General features: G+C 34.9%; 1 protein-coding gene across 1 annotated transcript in view; it reads left to right on the forward strand.

Moving 5' to 3' along the window:
- GALNT13 (polypeptide N-acetylgalactosaminyltransferase 13) overlaps positions 1-20,322 on the forward strand; it is a 982,370-nt gene that overhangs the window by 272,381 nt on the left and 689,667 nt on the right. Inside the window, exon 5 of the mRNA XM_079925131.1 lies at positions 13,466-13,533. The gene's annotated coding sequence lies outside the window, so the exon portion shown is untranslated. The remainder of the gene's footprint in view (positions 1-13,465; positions 13,534-20,322) is intronic.

Raw genomic sequence — 20,322 nt, forward strand, 5'->3', positions numbered from 1 at the left:
ATTTTATGTTCCTGGCATCTGAAAGCATTCTGAATGATGCTATAATCGAAATCTGGTTGTAAAGTAGAAGAGTCAGATATTCTTTAAAATACCTTGCTGGGGTTTGTGAACTGCTTAGATAATAGAGGACAGCTAGGCAAGTGAGCATGTCAGGTACTTTAGTTCTACACCAAAAAAGTCTTGGTGTGATTTATTCAGTTTTTGTCATGTTATTATAGTGAGTGAGTAAAAAACAGTCCCAGTAACATCTAAGCCATGATGGTCCCAATTAAAATAAATGATCATAAAATATAGACCATACTTGGGCAAGTCCTCTCTATAGCCATGTTTGGGAAGACAGACATGAGGCTTTAACATAACCCCAAAAATGATTTAAACATCCCCCTCTTTTGAGTAACATAAGTGACTACTGCTTCTTTACTAATAATATCTATAGACTAGCTTTAATCCCCCACTTCTTGGATTAAAAATGATTAATATACCTGTTGTTCCCACCTCTGATAGCATTCAATCCAGAAGTGGTCCAAGATTCCCTAGTCCCTCTTTAAAATTATCAAGCTCAATCTTACAATAAGCCACTACCAAGACCCTATTACTGATAATCTCTCAAATTTTCTCTGGTTTATGTTTTTCTTGCTGTAAAAAGTTAAGTCTAAAATTTTTTACTACAAATATTTTCCTGGTGGCCTTTTTATTATTTTTTAATCAATAGACTTTATTTTTTAGAGCATTTTTAGGTTTACAGAAAAACTGAGCAGAAAGTACAAAGAGTTCTTATATATTCTCCCTCACCCCTCTTCAGTTTCATCTTGCATTGGTGTGATATGTATGTTACAATTGTTGAACCAATATTGACATAATTAACTGAAGTCCATAGTTACATGAGGTTAACTCTTGTTGCACGTTTCTATAAATTTTGCCAAATGCATAATGTCATCTAGCCACCATTACATTATCATACAGAATAGGTTCACTGCCCTAAAAATTCCCCGTGTTCCACTTATTCACACTCCCCCCACACACACCACATGCCCTGGAACCGCCAACTGATGTTTTTACTGTTTCTGTAGTTTTGCCTTTTCCAAAAGGTCATACAGTTGGAATCGTATAGCATGTAGCCTTTTCAGAATGGCTTATTTCACTTCATAATATGCATTTAGGATTCATCATGCCTTCTCATGACTTGGTAATTCATTTCTTTTTATCACTGAATAATATTCAATTTTCTGGATGTACCACAGTTTATCCATTTACCTACCAAAAGACATCCTGGTTGCTTCATATTTTAGCAATCGTGAATAAAGTGACTAAATATTCTCAGGTAGGTTTTTGTGTGAATACAGCTTTTCAACTTATTTGGGTAAACGCCACAGAGTATGATTGCTGAATTGTATGGTAAGACTGTGTTTAGGTTTGTAAAACCTGTCAAGATGTTTTCCAAGGTGGCTGTACCATTTTGCATTCCATTTTGCAGTCCCAGTAGCAATGAGTAAGAGTTCTTGTTGTTCCACATGCTCGCCGACATGTGGTGTTGTCAGTGTTCTGGAATCTAGTCATTCTAGAAAGTATGGAGTGGTATATCATTGTTTTACATCTGTACATGATTTTGGTGAGGTGTCTGTTCAGAAATTTTGTTCGCTTTTTAATTGGGTGGTTTGTTTTCTTACTGTTGAGTTTTGAAAGTTCTTTGTATATTTTGGATGCGAGTCCATTAGCAGATATGTGCTTTGCATTTGGTGGTCTTTTGTTGTTGGACTTTAACAACAGAGAGGAGACTTACTTTCTGAACAAGCAGATGCAACCAAAATTGAGAAATTATGAAAGAGGATTGGTATTGGTGGTGAAGGACAAAGGATATTTTCAAACATTAAATCATCACAGTAACAATTCTAAAAATATCTCACTTCAGTATATCTATATTTCTAATGGAGAGCTGCATGAGTTCTTTCCAGGTGATAGTTTCTTGCTTAATGAAACCTCTTGAGAGGCTTTTAATTCTATCATTAATAGCACTTTCCATGTCTGTCTATTCTAGAATTGTAAGAAAATCAGCAGGGTATAGAATAGCTGTGTTGATATGAGAGAACGGTCATGCCTTTTGCTTCTCATCAAACCATCCAACCAAATTTCAGTGAAATTGCTAAGTATAGTTTTAATTTCCAACATATATAAAATAGGAAATACAAGCTCTGTCATCCCCCACAAGGTTGAAATTGTGTACAGTTCAATGCATATTTGTAAATTGCATAGCTGAGAACATAAAGCCTTCTTCTTAGAAGAAATAAATGTGCTTAAGCTAGAGGAAAAAAGACATTGTCTCACCAAGTGGTCTTTTTTTTTTCTCATTCAATTTACTTCCTTTCATCGTTGCAGATGATAATAAACTTGAGTAAATATTAGGTCTTTTTCCCTTGAAGGTTTTAAGAATGTTCCAATTATAGAGAGACTAGAAATATATTTAGAGAGTTTCTGTTATTTTTAGACACCCTAAAACCATAGCCTCTTCCAAGAAATGTCTTCTTTTTGTTTGCCTGCTATAATATTCCCCCTCTCCCCCCAGGAAACATTCATCACTTGGTGGTGAGTAACCTGCTGCAGTTTCTTAAGAAGTTGGTCTTTACCAGGTTTTTAAGGAGTGACTAAGTAATGGGTCCAGTGGGTGATCTATTTATAAGTATAGTGTTCATTGCTTATTTGTAGAGTACACCAAGCTTTTGAATTCTGATGCTGAAGATTTGTGAAAGCCTTTAACATTTCCTTGGCATCCTATATAAAAACCCTTGAATTTTTCATAGCAGAATATTTATAGTACTATTTTTTTCTAGTGTTGTGGTCTTATAAACATCTTATTGTAATCAATAAAGTCTGTAGACAGAACTGTCAGTCTCTTTTCTTTTAATAATTCCTGATGTCTTGACTTTTCAATTCTACAGATCCTAAAGATTTAAAAATCTAATTAGCTATCTTTTGAGTGTTGTTGACACAAAGATCATGATTTTCCATCATTTTATTGAAAGATGTCAGATGCAATGTAGAAGAATTTCCATAACTTTGTGTTGTATATTGACAAATTGTCAGGAAAATAAACAGAAGTTATATAGGGACTCAGTAGTCCAGAACCACTGGGGAAATTCTTAAGTAAAAGCCATACATAATTGTGAGTTTTGTGATTTTACCCAGGAGAAACACATGTTGAGCATAAGTAAGTAATTAAGTATAAATAATTAATCAAACTAGAATTTTTACCTTGTATGTTACCTACAATTATACATCTAGAAGGGCATTTTTTTTTTTTTTTTTTTTTGCAGTACGCGGGCCTCTCACTGTTGTGGCCTGTCGCGTTGCGGAGCACAGGCTCCGGTCGCGCAGGCTCAGCGGCCATGGCTCACGGGCCCAGCCGCTCCGCGGCATGTGGGATCTTCCCGGACCGGGGTGCGAACCCGTGTCGCCTGCATCAGCAGGCAGACTCTCAACCACTGCGCCACCAGGGAAACCCCTAGAAGGGCATTTTTGTTGAAAGTAGTATGAATGTTGCAAGTAATAGAATGTTGTAGCTGCCCATTCAATTCATACTCTTCTCTGATAATAAATATACTGTTGGGACATTTTTATAATTGTTCTTTATAATATCCACTCCAAGAGGTAAACACGTAAAACCTCTGCTCTTATAGACTCTCTTCATCCATACATCCTTGAGAAAAATCACGTATTATGTCACTAACTTGTTAGTATGATTTAAGGATTGGAAAACAAAAAGATCTTTATTGAACATAAATTACACACTAAGCACTGTGATAGATTTCTCACATGCATTATCTCATCTTCCTCTGGGAGGCAGGCATCTTTAGCTCCAATTTGGAAGTATGAAAATTGAAGTTGAGAGATATTAGGCGCTAAAGCAGTGTGATTTTGAAAATCAGGTATTCTAGGAAGCTTGACACTGACAATTACTCTGGAGGGAAGTGGATTTTGAAAGAGAAGAAAAAATAATTTCTAAGAAAGGGAATGGAGGTGAGACTCTTGAAACAAAGCATATGCTTTATTATTTTCCTTTGTCCTTTAGTCCTTTCCTTATACTCCTTTTAGTAGACCCAGTTCTGGGTGTCTACCCAGCTGAAAATTATTTTTTTCTGAGAATTTTTACATTCTTCAAGTGGTGGTCGTGGAGCACAATATCCTTCACGATACATTTCTTTTGCTTCAGGTAATTTGAAGTGAGTTCCTGGTATTTGTAGTCAGAGGACCCTATACACATGATTTTTTTCTACCCATAGCATAGTTGAAAAAATTTTGTTTTCATTTTACCTTTTTAGCCTTCAAGATCAAATGAAATTATTATTTGGATGACTGTAAGAAATTCCATGACACTAAAACTAAGCTAAGGCAAGAAGTTGGAAATGTAGATATTTTAAAATTTATACCAAGGTATTTAGCCTAAGGATGAATTTTGCAGAGTTAGAGGGGTACCTCTCACTCCCTTAAGAGTCATTCATATCTTTGCCATGAAAAGGTCTGATGGTTCTGTGTCCATGCCTGCTCTCCCCAAGACTCTACTAATTTTATGCTACTGACTAGAGATCTATGAATTATATGCTTCTATAGTTTCCATATTTTGTAGGTTAATGAACTTCAATGGACTCAAAGGACTCACAGATTATTTGGGGGTTATAATTTGTTTCTAGTATCATATTCTCATGCACGTTTTAGAAAATGAGTTTTTAAATATCAGATGACTTGAGACAGGGAGAAAAAGAAACAAGAGAAATGCTTCATTAGAATAACATATTAAATAGAAACTAAATGTGTAACCATGAGAGAGATGAGTGTGTGTGTGTGTGTATGCGTGTGCATGTATGATGGGAGGACTGTAAAGAGGAAATTCCAGACTATGCGTTTCTATATCACATTTGGTGATTACATTTTTAGCGTGCTGGGAAGGAAATCAACCACAAAACACCCATTACGTAAGAAGATTTTTTTCTAATTCCCCTGCACCCTGCTGAATACATACCCATTTATGTTTAATTCCACACAATCAAAACATAGTCACATCATGAATGGGAAAAGAGTTTAAACCAAGACAAGCAGTTACCTAGTTATCTTTTTATATTCCTCTCTCCTCCCTATTACTGCCTTTAACAAAGACATGAACAGCACAATATACATTTAAAAAAATTAAATGTCTTGGTAAAGAGGTTCAAAGGGTCATATTTTATATGATAGTCTAAAGGGAAATTTTGCCAATTAAGTAAAAATCACAGGAGAACGTTTTACACACTAATATCTGAGAGTACTAATTTTCTCTTTTTAGGAGAGTAGCAAACTATGTTTAGCCGGAAATATAACAGTATATTGTTACAAAATGCTTTATATTTCAGGAAGCGTTCTCCTACCCCAAAGTCCCCATTAGATAAAATGGGATATTTCCCTGGTTTTTAAAACTTGGAGAAATTAGGGCTCAGGGTGGTAAGTGCTTTGCCTAAGGCAACTCTAGTGAATGATTGAAATTGTACTATAATCCAGGCCTTTCATCCCTTAGGTCAGGGCTCTTACTGCTTCTCATTGTACATCATTTAAACCCTCTGAAATAATGTGTCCAGTTATTTGTTCCTAACTATCCAGAGATTTAAGAAAGAAAAAAAATTAGAACTTAAGGAAATTATTACAGTAAGAAAGCAAAATCTATGAAGGAAAGATAGAGAGCAGTTGAGATAGTTTAGCCTGGAGAAGAGAAGGTTGAAAGGTGACTTGATATGTGTCTTTAAGTAAAATGGTCCTGTGAAGAAGTGTCAAGGAGATGGTGTAATACAGTGGTGAACTACTGGGTCACATGTAAGATAACATGGGGTGCATTAAATTCAAGAATAAGTGAGAAAAGGGGTGAAATTTCTGTTTACATTGAAGTAAAGAAAATAAATTCTTAGGATCCTTTTTACTTGATTATAACATTGTTTGTGGTTATTCAAGCTTGTCATATACCAGATTACCGAATTTCTAAAATGCTTAAATCTTATGTATAAAGATATTTATATGATGTGTTAATTTCCTTTGAAGTCCACATTACCTCCTCCCAGTTGAATGAGTATTCTAACTGGAAGGAAGCTCAAGATATTGCAATCTATCACATGATGTTTAATTAACCAACAGTACCTCAGGGTAAATCCAAAAGATCTGCTCATGCAGTAGGAATTCCAATTCTGGTTTCCCTTCTGCATTTTTTCTCCTTTTGCTTCAGTTATTCTTCTTCCACATTTCATCACTGATAAGCTCCTCTCTGGATTATAGGATAGAACACAGAAGAACTGAGAATTTAAGATTTCCTAATGAGATTACTTCTTAGCTGACTTTGTTTAAAAAAATAGCAGGAGGGGGAAGAGGGAAATGACTTTGTTTAAAAAAAATAGCAAGAGGGTGAGAGGGAAATGAAATTTGTCACATTTGCTTGGAGCTTTTAGATCCATGCATTCAGTGAGTATTTTAATGTATACACAAGATTTTATGAACAACTGTCAGTAATTGAGCAGTAATTAAAAGTACTGTGGAGAATGTAAGAGAAATCTAAAATATGGTCTCTATACATGAGTTCTTAGTAGTAGCTATTGATAAAAATAACTTTATAATTAGATGCTACTAACATGATACAGACTTTATGTGTTATAAATGCTTATAGGAGAACAGGATTGATTACATTGTGCATTAATATTTGAGCACATACTATGTCCATTCATTCACTCATTCAGTAAACTTTTATAGAGTGAGTACTAAGTGTCATGCATAGAGGACAGAGCCATAAATTCCTGCCATCATGAAACTATGGTTTTAAATAGGGTTGAAATGAGAAAACACATAATAAACATGTAAATAAATGATCAGATATTGGTGAATGTTATGAAGGAAACTAAAGCAAATTAAGAAAGCTAGGGAGTATTGGGGGGCATGAAAGAAGGGTGCCATTTTATATAGGTAGCCAGGAAGGCCTCACTGATCCCTTGAAGAAGCTAAAGGAACAAGCCTTCTAGATATCTTGGCAGGGTCATTCCAGATAGAAGGAGGGTAAAGGCTCGGAGACATCTGAGGTGACTGGAATGGAGTAAACTTGGGTCAGAGTAGTACGGGGAGGGGGAGGAAATATGAGGAGTACTGATGGGCAGATCATCTGGGTCCTTGTAGATCATTGTAAAGACGTTGGCTTGATCTCTGTGATGGGAAGTTATTGGAGGGATTTAAGCAGATAACTGAGATCATCTGACTTATATGTAATACAGTTATTCTGGATGTCCATTGAGAATGGGCATTGGGAGGGTGAGAGGGAAGGCAAAGCAAGGAGACACATAAGGAGTTACTGTAATAACCAGGCTGGATAAAATGGTTGCCTGGGTATTGAAGGTAGCAGTAACAATGGTGAAAAGTGGTTAGATTATATTTTAAAGTTAGAATGTGCAGCAATGCTGATAGATTGACTGTGAAGCAGCAGAGCAACAGTGAAATAAAAAATAAACTTCAAGATTTTTCATATGGTCAAAAGAAAGTTAATGTTTCAATTTGTTGCGTTTGAGATAGTGGTATGAAGATCAGATTTGTGGTGGGTGGGAAAATCAGAGATTGGATTTTTGGACATGTTTAGTTTACAACACCTACTAGCCATCCAAGGAAGCATATTGAATAAATATTTGTACATACGGCTTTGAGTGCAGAGAGAGATCCAGGCTGGAAAAATAACTCTAAAAGCCATCAGCTTAAAAATAGCTTGGAAAACATAAGACAACATAATATTATCAAGGGCTTGAGTGTAGAAAGAGAAGAGGTCTATAGACTGATATCTTGGGAGAATCTACCATAATATGCAGACTGAGAGAAGACCTCACTGAGGTAGGATGAAAATCAAGAGAGTGTGGCACCCAAGGGGAGAAAGTATTTTGGGAAGATAAAGTAATTGATTATGTCCAATGTTTGCTGATAAGTACATAAGATGAAGACTGATCGTCGAATTTAGCGCTATTAAGTTTACTGGTTACCTTAAAAATACATATTTCAGTGAATCGGTGAGAACACATATTTTCTTGTTAGTAAGTTTGAAAGAGAATAAGGAGTGAGAAATTTGAAACATTAAATATAAATGTTTGAGGAGCTTTGATGACAAAGGGAACAGAGAAATGAGGTGGTACCTGGAGGAGAGTTGAGAGAGTTGAGATTATAATATTTTTGTCGATGGGAGTAATCGCTAGAGGATGAACAACTGATGAAATAGGGACAAGAAAGAAGAATTGCTGGAATAATAGGTCTTTGCATACATGAGAGAGGATGAAATCTAGTACACAAGTGGAGGGTTGGTTATGAGCAGTTCTTCCATACTAAGAGCAATGGAAGAGTAGCTTTCATAACCCTAATCCTAACCTTAAACCTAATTTATGTGGCCACAATGATAGTTAGGTGTATAGGTATGATAAGTATAGTGATGGGAATGGTAGAAATTCTCTTCTGATGCCTCTGCTTTCTCAGTGGGATAGAAATAAATGTAATTGCCTAAGGGTAAAGACTGGCAGAAATCCCAGTGATATGAAGAAAATGCAAAAAGTGCATTTTTCCTTAAAGGGAATGGGAGAGTAAATGTACTGGTACAATGAAGCAGGATTGTTGAGTAACATTAAGAGTCACTTGAGGTTTTGGTCATGAAATGAATGTAAACTAGAGAACACATCTATGTGTTTTTCTCCAGTCTTTAATTGCATGTGTCTAGATAAAGAGTACTTAGAGAATTAGATTTAATCAGAATTGTGTTTTTGCCAGGTACTATTGTGAAGAGAGGAATGCTGAAGGCAGCAATAAATAGAAGAGGGTGATTGTAATTATGGTACATGGTTTTTAATGGGTGAAAAGGAAGGACATGAGAGCTACTAGGGCCAATGAAAAGCTTAGGATCAATAGGTCTGTATCTTGGTTTAATTAAACACTTACTGGAATTGAACAACAAAACTGAGGTAGCTAGAAGGCAAGGAGTTGATAGGTGGAAGAATTAAGATGCAAGAAATTACAATTTTGGAGGGAATAAAGTAATTGATAATGCCAAGATTTCTAAGAATATGATTGTGAACAGTCCAATTTTTGGAAGAGAAAAATTCAAGGAACTGGATGGCCAAGAATTTGAATGACCACATACATGAACTTGGAACCACCAAGAATAAAACGGGTGTTGTTGGAAAGAGTGACAGCCATGTGCAAGGGGATAAAATTATCAAGGAGTGAGAGGAATTTACCATGACAGCTCTGGCAGGAGACTCAAAGCTAGGACAGTATAGGGCTGAGGAAGAATGCTCTGAAAGTGGCAATGAGGAATAATCCACTCCATCTCAAACACTGGAGATAGGAGAGGTGTGAGGGTAAACTTTCCCTACCTGTGAGGATTATAGGCTTAAACTGATTTTGGTTAAAACAGGGAATGGAAGGAAGAGTTCAAAGAGGGGTTCAAAGAGTTCAAAGAGTTCAAAGAGTTCAAACTGGTGGGAGATTCTGCTGATGACTGGCCACCAGTTCAGAGAGTACAGCTGTGAAAGTGTTTCAGGAGATGGACAGGTTTGGAAGATGGAGCCAGAGTTGGTGTACAAGGCAATCTGAGGGTTAGAGCTCTGAGGATGAGGGATGGTCTGAGAATTCTCAGCTTCTGGTAGTGACGATACATTCAGGGATAAAGAGCACAATGGGATTTGTCCTGCTGATCTCAAGGCAGGCACTGTTGGAGAGACTTGAGAGCTGATAGGAAGGTAGGTGAGGCAGTTTCAAATTACACTGAGTTCTGGAGGCCTGACTTCACCTAGTAATGGTGTTTGAGAGAAGTAAACTGGTCTTAAATGTGGCATGGAAGGCTCTGTGGCTTCCTCTTGTCTCTAGCTCTCAACGATGAGGAAGCTGGAGAAAGGCAGTCCTTAGCAAAGCTCAAAGAGCACCAGTATTCCTTCTTGTCTCCTTCCAGTGGAGACCTGGTGGCCAGAGTAGGGTTATCACATCTTTAGCTCATGGACCACTCTAAAGTTCAGGGATAAGTGGTGGTATGGGAAACATCCAAGAAAGAGAGGTGTTCCAACCTGTTTTTGAGAAAGTGTTCATTGTGGACTTGCTTACAACTGAGCTTAAATATTGACTATATTTGAAAATAAAAAGTCAGTATAACTCAATGAGGAGACCAGAATCAAAGGCATTGTGGGGAATATGAAAAGTCTGTCAGATGCAAGGTGGTCTTTGCTGCAGTGGAGGGCACATGTTGCCAAGTAGTGGAGAATGATGTTAGCTTAAAAAGTGGCAGCTTTCATATTAATCTTGAAAAATCATAATAGGTAGAGAGAGTAAAATAACATTATTTCTTTCCAGCTCTTTATCATCATGGCAGGAGACAAAAGACTGGAGGAATTCTCTTTGGTGCAGTCTAAATGGTAACCCTCTGTATTTCTAGTACAGGAAGAAAAGTGAAGTGTGTGAGATGGCAGTGCTTCAGACGTTCTTTTTCAAATAATCTTTTCTTGTATCTAAACTTGTATTCAAGTAATCATTCCTTACAAACTTAATAATAATAAGCACTTCAAGTATTATCTACTTCAAATCTTACCTTAATGCTCTGAGTTATTGTACAGTTTGGGAAAGTAAGGATCTACTCTAATGTAAATATAAGAACTAGAACTCTCTTGTTCATACTATATCTTATGTCTGATAGTGTCTCATAGTTGGTAAGTTCTTTATAAATATTTGTTAAATGAGTAGTTTTATTCAAACTTATCCAAACTGACACAGATAGAAAGTAAAAGAGCATACAACTTTACATGGGTAATAATCTATATTTTCATGATTTATTAAAAAAAATTACTATCATATTAACCTTGACCATATCATCTCTATGAGTATTGCTTCCTAATTCTCACTCATTCTTTCCACCCCATTTGGAATTGCCCAAATTAGGAAGGAAGAATTAACAATTTTTGTTAGTTAAATGCAATGTTAGAGCTTGCTCTGTATTTACTTGTGATTGGGGACATTGCATGTTAAAAGATTATACTTATGGGTATAGCTCTCAGAGCAGCCCTGATCATTTATATGGGTTTCCTTTATTATTGCTTGCTTCTGTTGTCATGCTTAGAAAATACACACCTTTTCTTCTAGTTATATCATTTTCTTAATGATTACTTAGATACTCTAACAAATATAAAATCTATTTGGGAATATAGCATGAGAAAAAGTACAAATCAAACTGTGTATTTCTTTTCAATTCATTAAACAGTTATTCCTGTTAGTATATTCTAACTATCATTTATAATCTAGTTATAAAATTTATATCACAATTATTCTATTTAATAACATTTCTGAAGGACTTAACATTTCACTTCAATTGTACATCAAATTCTTACACTTATTTAGGTGATAGAGTCTATTTGGGATAGAGTTTCTGTTTTCTTCAATTGATTAGGTTGGTTATTCTGTTGGGAATACTAAGCTATTTAAATTATTTTATCTTCATACTGCCCTGGATTAAAGTCTGGATTTTAAAAGTCTGGATTTTCAAGCCCTCATTTATTATTATTTTCCCATATTTTCTTGGCTATTCTAGCTGATTTATTGCTGGGCTTGTTGCCTTTTGATAATTTTTAATAAATTTTTGATGTTTTTCAAGTTTCTTCTTATTAAATTGAGGTGACCTTATTTTGTATATTTTTGTGTATATATGTTAATTGTGATAGAACACATTTTACTCCAATTCTGTATGTTGTTTACAAGAGACATTTAATATACAGGAATGTGGAAAGATTTAAATAAAAGAATGAAAATATATGTAGCAGGAATATACTACCCAAATAACAAGTACCAATTTTAATCAGATAAAATAAATTCCAACAACAAAGTCATTTCTAAAGAACAAAAGTCACTTCACTACAAAATGATGAAAGGTTTAATTCTCCTGAAAGATACAGCAATTCTAAAATTGTATGTACCTAATAATATATCTTCAAAAACATATACAGAAGAATTTTACAAGACTACGGGGAGGAAAAGACAAATACACCATATAGCAGGAGCTTTCTACAGCATTTTGTTAATTATTGAAAGGACAAATATTCAGTAATTATTGAGCAAAATAATAACAAGTTTGCCTTAATTGAACCTACAATTAAGACACATGATTTTACTGCATAACTGAAACCTTTATAAAAATTGCTCATGAACTAGGTAGTAAAGAGATTTTCACAAAATTCAAATATATTATTACACCAGTTCTCCAATCAAATGCATTTGTATTAGAACTTGATAAAAAATATATAAAACCCCCACATTTGTTAAGAAATGGATCTCAGTAATTAAGAGGCCAAGAAATTTAATAATAGAAATTTTAAAAATTATTAGAATTTACTAGTAATTTAAATACTACCTATTGTAACTTGTGGGGTGAAGCAGTCCTAAATTCCCAAATGTTAAACTTTATGTTACAAAATTCAAATAAAGAAGTTAGAACAAATAAAGATGTTAAAAAAAAAAGGACAAAAAAAGAAGTTGGAACAATGTAAAGCAATATAAACACAAATAAATTAGAAGTAAAGATATGAAAAATTTAACAGCAGAAATAATAAAATAGAAAATAAACATATGATCAAATAGATCCAGAAAGAAAAAAAAATTCTCTGCAAAGACTGGTAAAATAGACAAATCTCTAGTAAGACTAATTTGGGAAAAGATGGAAAAGGCAAAACTAAGCAATTCATTAGGGTTTTTATTTTTTATAGGAGTCATATCTATAAAAAGAGCAGCAATTAAAGAGTCAGTAGAAGAATATAAATAGCTATATAGCAGTAAATATTAAAACTTAGAATAACTGGAAAAATTCTGAAAAAAATATAATTTAACAGAGGTGACTCTTGGTGAAAAAGAATGTCTACATAGTTTTATAAAAATTAAATACATTGAATTTATTTTCAAAATCTTAGCCCAAAGAAACCACCAGATCCATATGCTATCAAATTTTCAAAGAACAAGTAATTCCAATCTTATACAAAATTTCCATATTATAGAAGAGTAAAATTCTAAAAACTACTCTAAGATATTAACATCACCTAGCAATGGTTAGAAAAAATAAAAGTGGGTGGAAATTTTAGTCTAATCTCACTCAGGAATATAGATGAAAATATTTAAAAATATTAGCAAACTGTGTCCACAGTATATCAAAAGATAAATACATCACAATCAGTTTTGGTTTATCCTAACACTGGAATGGTAGTTTGATATTACAAAATCATTGAATATAATTCATTGTATTAGCATATCATCTCAATAGACGCAAGAAAATGTTTGATAAAATTCAATAGATGCTCACTATAAAAGATTTGGCAAACTGGCAATAGAAGAGAATATTTTTAAACTTTATAAAAATATCTAACAAAAACCTAGAACAATTATTCTTAATAGTTTTCTGTACTGTTCTCTTCAATATCAGGAAGAAGGCAAGAACATCTATTGTCAACATTTCTTTTCAACGTTTCTGAGGAGATCTTGGCCAGTAAGGTAAGACCATAAAAGAAATAGAAACTATGAGGACTGCAAATGAAGGAGAGACACTGTCATTATTTGTATATGATTGTTTAAGTAGAAAACTAAAGTACCAACAAAAATTATTAAAATCAATGAAAAACTTCAGTAAGCTGCTGGATATAAGAAAATATATATAAGATATATTTCATTTTCATATATGATTAGTACGAATATTTTGTTAATGCAGAGAGCATCCTATCTAATATATGCAAAATACAGGAAATAAACATATTCTGAATGACAGTTCCTTAACATTTTCCCCTCCTGAACAATGAGAATGCATTCTTCTTTGGCCCTTTCACTGTTCAGTTTGATTTTATTAAAATCCTTTCCTCATCTCTGAAGCTTAAGGGTAATAATTTTAAGATAATTATAAGATCAGTTCAGTTATCTCTCAGACTGAGGTAAGTGGAGAGGAAAACTGGAACTGTGAGTAGTACTGGTAGGAGGATGTCCAGAATTTGGGGTTTGTTTTTTTCTTTCCTGTGATTGTTGATACCTAGGCTCCAGGGACATTGTATATAATGGTTTATTTGTCTTGGTCTCCACTCTAGCTATGAAGTGTAAAACTACCTGACTTCCCTTCTTCCACCCCCATCTCCAAACCTGAACCTACTTCTTGACTCACTGGCTATACTCTCAGTCTTTCTGGTCCTGTACAGTTCTCCTACATTAGAATCCAACATGATGTATAAGTGCATTTTCAAGATCAGATAAAGTGTATAAAAATTCTACATTCAGATTGGGACCAAGCCAATGATAGTACCAATTTGTCACTATTAAGATTCACTTCTTGGGCTTTTAATAGTCTTTCTGTCCACTTTGCTTCATGAACAAATGTGTCTATGGGGCAAAATCTGTGGGGATAATATTCTATATGTCCCTTTGCTGTGCGTACATTCCAATTTTTACTATTTCAACACTGCTATGAAACATTTGTCAGTGTGCTTCTTTTAAAATTCATGTCAGAGGAAACTCTGCCTGCATGTGGCAAGTTGCCAGCTCCTTACTCTTGTGAAACATTTTCCCTAATTAAAAACATTCATAAAAATTACTGTAAAGAGCTAGAGGCAAGGTTACTTCAGATTATATCCTATAAGAATATGAAGAAAAATGTGTGCTTCATGGTATAATGCTCTCTACTGAGCAAGGGGCTTGATGTGGCTTTGCTCAAAGCTCGAGTTATAAACTTAATTTTACACATTAAAATTTAATGATATTTTAAATGTAATATGCCTTTCCCAAACAATTTCTTTTTCTTTTTCAGTAGCCTAATTTCATAGTTTTGCAGAAATAACATTTTGGAGTATAGTTGATAGGGTTTTCTTTCCCAGTATACTTTTAACTATTTTTCATCGGTTTTAAAAAGCTTTTTCTTTAATAGCCCTGCAAGTTTTTTCCAGTCCTGACAAAATTCTGAGACAAAATTGTTTAAAGCAGAATATCATGCTTCTTTTGGCTTGGAAAAAAAATTTAATTATGCAAGTACCTACTTTTCTTTGACTGATTAAATCTATCTTCATATGTACATACAAAGCTGGTTTTCACTCATCAAAATTTATGGGTTTTGGGGACTTCCCTGGTGGCGCAGTTGTTAAGAATCCGGCTGCCGGGGCTTCCCTGGCAGCGCAGTGGTTGAGAGTCCGCCTGCCGATGCAGGGAACGCGGGTTCGTGCCCCGGTCCAGGAAGATCCCACATGCCGTCGAGCGGCTGGACCCGTGAGCCATGGCCGCTGAGCCTGCGCGTCGGAGCCTATGCTCCGCAACGGGAGAGGCTGCAGCGGTGAGAGGCCCAAGTACCAAAAAAAAAAAAAGAATCCAGCTGCCAACGCAGGGGTCACGGGTTCGAGCTCTGGTCCAGGAAGATCCCACATGCCGCAGAGCAACTAAGCCCGTGCACCACAACTACTGAAGCCCGCGCACCTAGAGCCCATGCTCTACAACAAGAGAAGCCACTGCAATGAGAAGCCCGCGCACAACGAAGAGTTGCCCCCGCTCGCTGTAACTAGAGAAAACCCATGTGCAGCAGCGAAGACCCAACACAGCCAAAAATAAATAAATAAATTTTAAAAAAAATTATGTGTTTTGTAAATTAAGGTAATCTTGTATTAGAGAAAGCATATCTTGAAAAAAAAATGCCTCCAGAAAATTTCAGGGACAATTAGATAAGGAAAAGCATCTTTATAGGGGGTGGGGGGAAAGCTTGTTTCACAATAATGCACTTATTTCCAAATGTTCCTGGCAAGACTTTCACAGGCTCTTAATTTTACATTCCTTTCTCCTGTGTACTTCTTTATTTCCCACCCAAAAAATGAGGTAGTGAAAAGAGGTTATAGAGCAGCAGGGAGACCTGTTGTTACACTAGGTATCTAGGCAACCAACATCCGTCTAGTGTTTCATACAATGTGCTACTAAAATCTTAAATTTGTGGAGAGTGCTTTACACTTTACAAAATGGGTTCACATTTGCATGATCTCACTTGACCCCTGCCTTGTGGGGTATGCAGGAAAAATATTATCATTATTTCTATTTTGTGATTAATAATGCCAAATATGGAGTAGAATGAGACTATTTTGTATATCATAGTGAAAGGTGAAGATAAAATTTAACCCAGGAATTCTGATTCCATATCTGTTCTTCCTCTACCTCACTGCATACAGTGAACTTTCAAATAGTTGTTGGCTGACTGACTGAATAAAAATAGAATATTTTCTCACAGCTTAAAACCATATATAAATAATTTTAAGAAAATTTTAATGACTTCTCAAAAATATTATTCACTAGAAGATTATAATGTTAAGATTTTGGCCCCTGCATTTCCAATAAAATTATTATTTACTCCAATAATAAAGAAAAATGTTCCTCAACTGAGAGAAAAAATATCTACAAAATGAAATAACTTAGAACTCTGGCTAAGTATTACAAAGTTTATGTGATACTGGATAAGTATCACAAAGTTCCTTAACTGAGGAGCTGTGTTTAAACTATTTTAAACAAAGTGCTATTCCACTCAAGTTTAAGAATTATAAGATTAAAACTTGGGTGTGGTGCACATTCATATTTCCTGTTATCAAACTTGTTGAGATAATGGGTTGAGAAATGGGGGTTGATAGCATCCATTACTTAAAATGTATTAGGTGGTGGTCTTACAGTTTTTATCAAGGGAAAAGATATAATATCTGTATATCTCTTATTTTTATATCTGCTTCTGGTTACCAATATCAACATAATTTTTGCATAACATTTTAAGTACCAGTGGGTGTCTTCCTGAGTAAATGACCTGTAAGCTTTCCAGTATTATCTAGCTGATGGGGTTACAGATTGTGAAAAAAAACAATGACTGTCATAACCAAAGACAGAAGCAGCAATAGTCATCATTTCAAAATCCTTTTCTACCTCTTTTTAGTCTAGTCTACACTAGTCTATAATAGATGAAAGTTTTGTTGTATGTGTCACATAAGTCATGTATAAAGTTTGACTTGCCAAATTTTTCATTTTGGTGATATCTTGAGAGTTTAAGCAAATATATTTTGTAATAAATTTGTACATTCAAATATCTGAACCCATCAACAAAATTTGTAAAAGTATTTTACAATGAACTTGAACTTGATAATATATAAAGAGACACGTAAATTTATAGACCAAAAACCAGTGACTATGATTGATATGTGTTCCTCTGCACTCTTGCCATTAGTTTAAAAATAAAATGCAAAATGCCACCAGTTCTTCTAAATGTAATTAGTCTTATATGCATTTAGAAATCCCTTCTAGTTTCTTTACCATCTGAAGCTGAAATTCTGATATTCTAAAATAGGAAAAAGCTATATTCAGATTAATACTATGTTATCAAAGAATTCATGATTAGGCAATAGAAAATTCATAGAAAGAATAAAAATGTTCATTTCGTTTTCTTTAAAAAAAATCTTGGGTGTAGCTATTGATAATAAAAATAAGATAGTCTAAATTTTACATATATATAAACTTATAGACCAGAAATACATATCATAGGTAGAACATAATTTTGAGAGATTATTCTTGCAATTGGATCAAATTTGAGGTTCAAATTCGTGGAGTATTTGTGCCATAGTTTGGCTTCCCTGGGAACAGATACTGAAATAACAGTTGGGGTGAAATATGTTTATTAAGGACCAACACATGTGAAGGGCAGGAAGGAGAAGCATGACCGGATAGAGGAAAAAATTAACTGACTCAGGCTCAACAAAGTCTCCATTAACCCACTGGGGAGCTTTGAAGACAGAACTGCCCTTTAGAGACTCCCACACTGAGTCAAAATGGCTGGACCTTTATAAACCTTTCTAATTTTGTCATCAGATGTGGGCTTCCATGGGAAGAACATGACATTGTGAGGAATTATTGTGAAATTATTTGTTCTAAATATTATGCTTATGTTTGAAAGAGTCCTTATTTTTTTTTTTTTTTTTTTTTTTTTGCGGTACGCGGGCCTCTCACTGTTGTGGCCTCTCCCGTTGCGGAGCACAGGCTCCAGAAGTGCAGGCTCAGTGGCCATGGCTCACGGGCCCAGCCGCTCCGTGGCATGTGGGATCTTCCCAGACCAGGGCACGAACCCGCATCCCCTGAATCGGCAGGCGGACTCTCAACCACTGCGCCACCAGGGAATCCCAAGAGTCCTTATTTTTAAGAAATACTTACTGAAATATTTATGAATATAATGGCATATTGTGTGAGATTAAGATAAAATGGAAATGTTCATTGCAGCACTATTTACAATAGCCAGCACATGGAAGCAACCTAAGTGTCCATCGACAGATGAATGGATAAAGAAGATGTGGCACATATATACAATGGAATATTACTCAGCCATAAAAAGAAATGAAATTGAGTTATTTGTAGTGAGGTGGATGGACCTAGAGTCTGTCATACAGAGTGAAGTAAGTCAGAAAGAGAAAAACAAATACCAGATGCTAACACATACATGTGGAATCTAAAAAAAAAAAAAAAGGTTATGAAGAACCTAGGGGCAGGACAGGAATAAAGACGCAGATGTAGAGAATGGACTTGAGGACACGGGGGATGGGGAAGGGTAAGCTGGGACAAAGTGAGAAAGTGGCATGGACTTATATATACTACCAAATGTAAAATAGATAGCTAGTGGGAAGCAGCTGCATAGCACAGGGAGATCGGCTTAGTGCTTTGTGACCACCTAGAGGGGTGGTATAGGGAAGGTGGGAGGGAGACACAGAGGAAGGGGATATGAGGATATATGTATATGTATAGCTGATTCACTTTGTTATAAAGCAGAAACGAATACACCATTGTAAAGCAATTATACTCCAATAAAGATGTTAAAAAAAAAGTTAAAGTAGAAAAAACAAGAGAAGAACCAAGTTCAAGTGGTTTCCAATGACCAAAGATGGGACAATTTGAGCATGACACCCTGCCCCCCCAAAAGACAATAAAGTATCAAAATACCTATATATATATATTTTTAATAATAACCTAACCTTTTTAAATACCATCATATTGGGAGGTTACTTGGGTGCACCTACTCATTATTTTGAAAATAAATAAAGGAAACAACCTAGCACTTTTTCTGCCTCTCTTGTACAGATATATTTCAGAGTAACCAAACATTTGAGAACAATTTTTATAAGACAATTTCGGGTAATTTATGCAGAAGGAATGGTTGAATAGAAAAAATTATCATTTAGAAGCACAATAAAATAGTGGATTTAGGAAATGATCACCAAGGAATGCTCAAACATTAGGAGAAATATTGATGGAGAAGCTAATTGATGAATCAGGTTTAAACACCTGACCCAGCTATTCAGTCTTACCTAGCTGGACAAATGTATTCCTCCTGGTAAGATGCATTAAGGCATACATGGTACCTCCTATGGAGTAGCCGCACCAGTAATTAACCCTGTGTCTGATTACATCTCTAGCTCTAATTGAGTTTATAGGAAATAGGAAAGATAGAGAAACAATATAGATAACAGCCAAATGCTAAAACAAGAACGTGGAAAATATTATAAGACGGTTTTTTTCAACAAGTAATTTCAACAAGTGACTAATATGAAAAAGAAAGGGAAGAACTATTATAAATTTAAAAAGACCTTTAAGATGTATAAACCAGATGCAATTGTGCAAATTTTGTTTGGATGCTGACTTGAACAGATCAACTATATATAGAAATTTTATCATGGAATAAGTATTAGATGATATTAACAAAATATTGTTAATTTTGGAGGTATAATAATGTCATTGTGGCTTTAAAAGTTTATTAGAAGTCTTATTTAAACTAACACACCAAAAAATGTCATAAATGAGGTTGAATGACAAATCTGGTTCAAAGGAATCTTGGCAATCGTCATTGTAAGCTAGATCCCACAAGATAAAATTTAACAGGAATAAGTGCATTGCAAACTGTCAGAATGAAGGTAAGCTAACTTAACTGCAATTTGTGAAAAAGAGCAAGCCTACATTACTTGAAGTGGATTACACTGTGTTTCTGAAGATTTTTTTAAACAGTCGATGCAAAGTCATTTTTGTTTTGTTCTCATTTCATAATAACTGAGGTTGCTTAGTTCTGCAATTTTAGTTGTATAATTAATGGGCTTGAAAATGCTGATTTTTGCTTTCTTATCATCTTAAGATGTTGAATCAGGTTCTATTGGGCATAATTTGTGCACTGTCTTGATGTTTGACATCACTGTTGCTCATCAAATGTACTTGCTATAATATGCGTGATGATCCCTCTGGATACTAGGTTGGGTAGAAAAG

Source organism: Stenella coeruleoalba (genome assembly GCF_951394435.1).
Source record: "Stenella coeruleoalba genome assembly, chromosome: 6".
Lineage (NCBI taxonomy): Eukaryota > Metazoa > Chordata > Mammalia > Artiodactyla > Delphinidae > Stenella > Stenella coeruleoalba.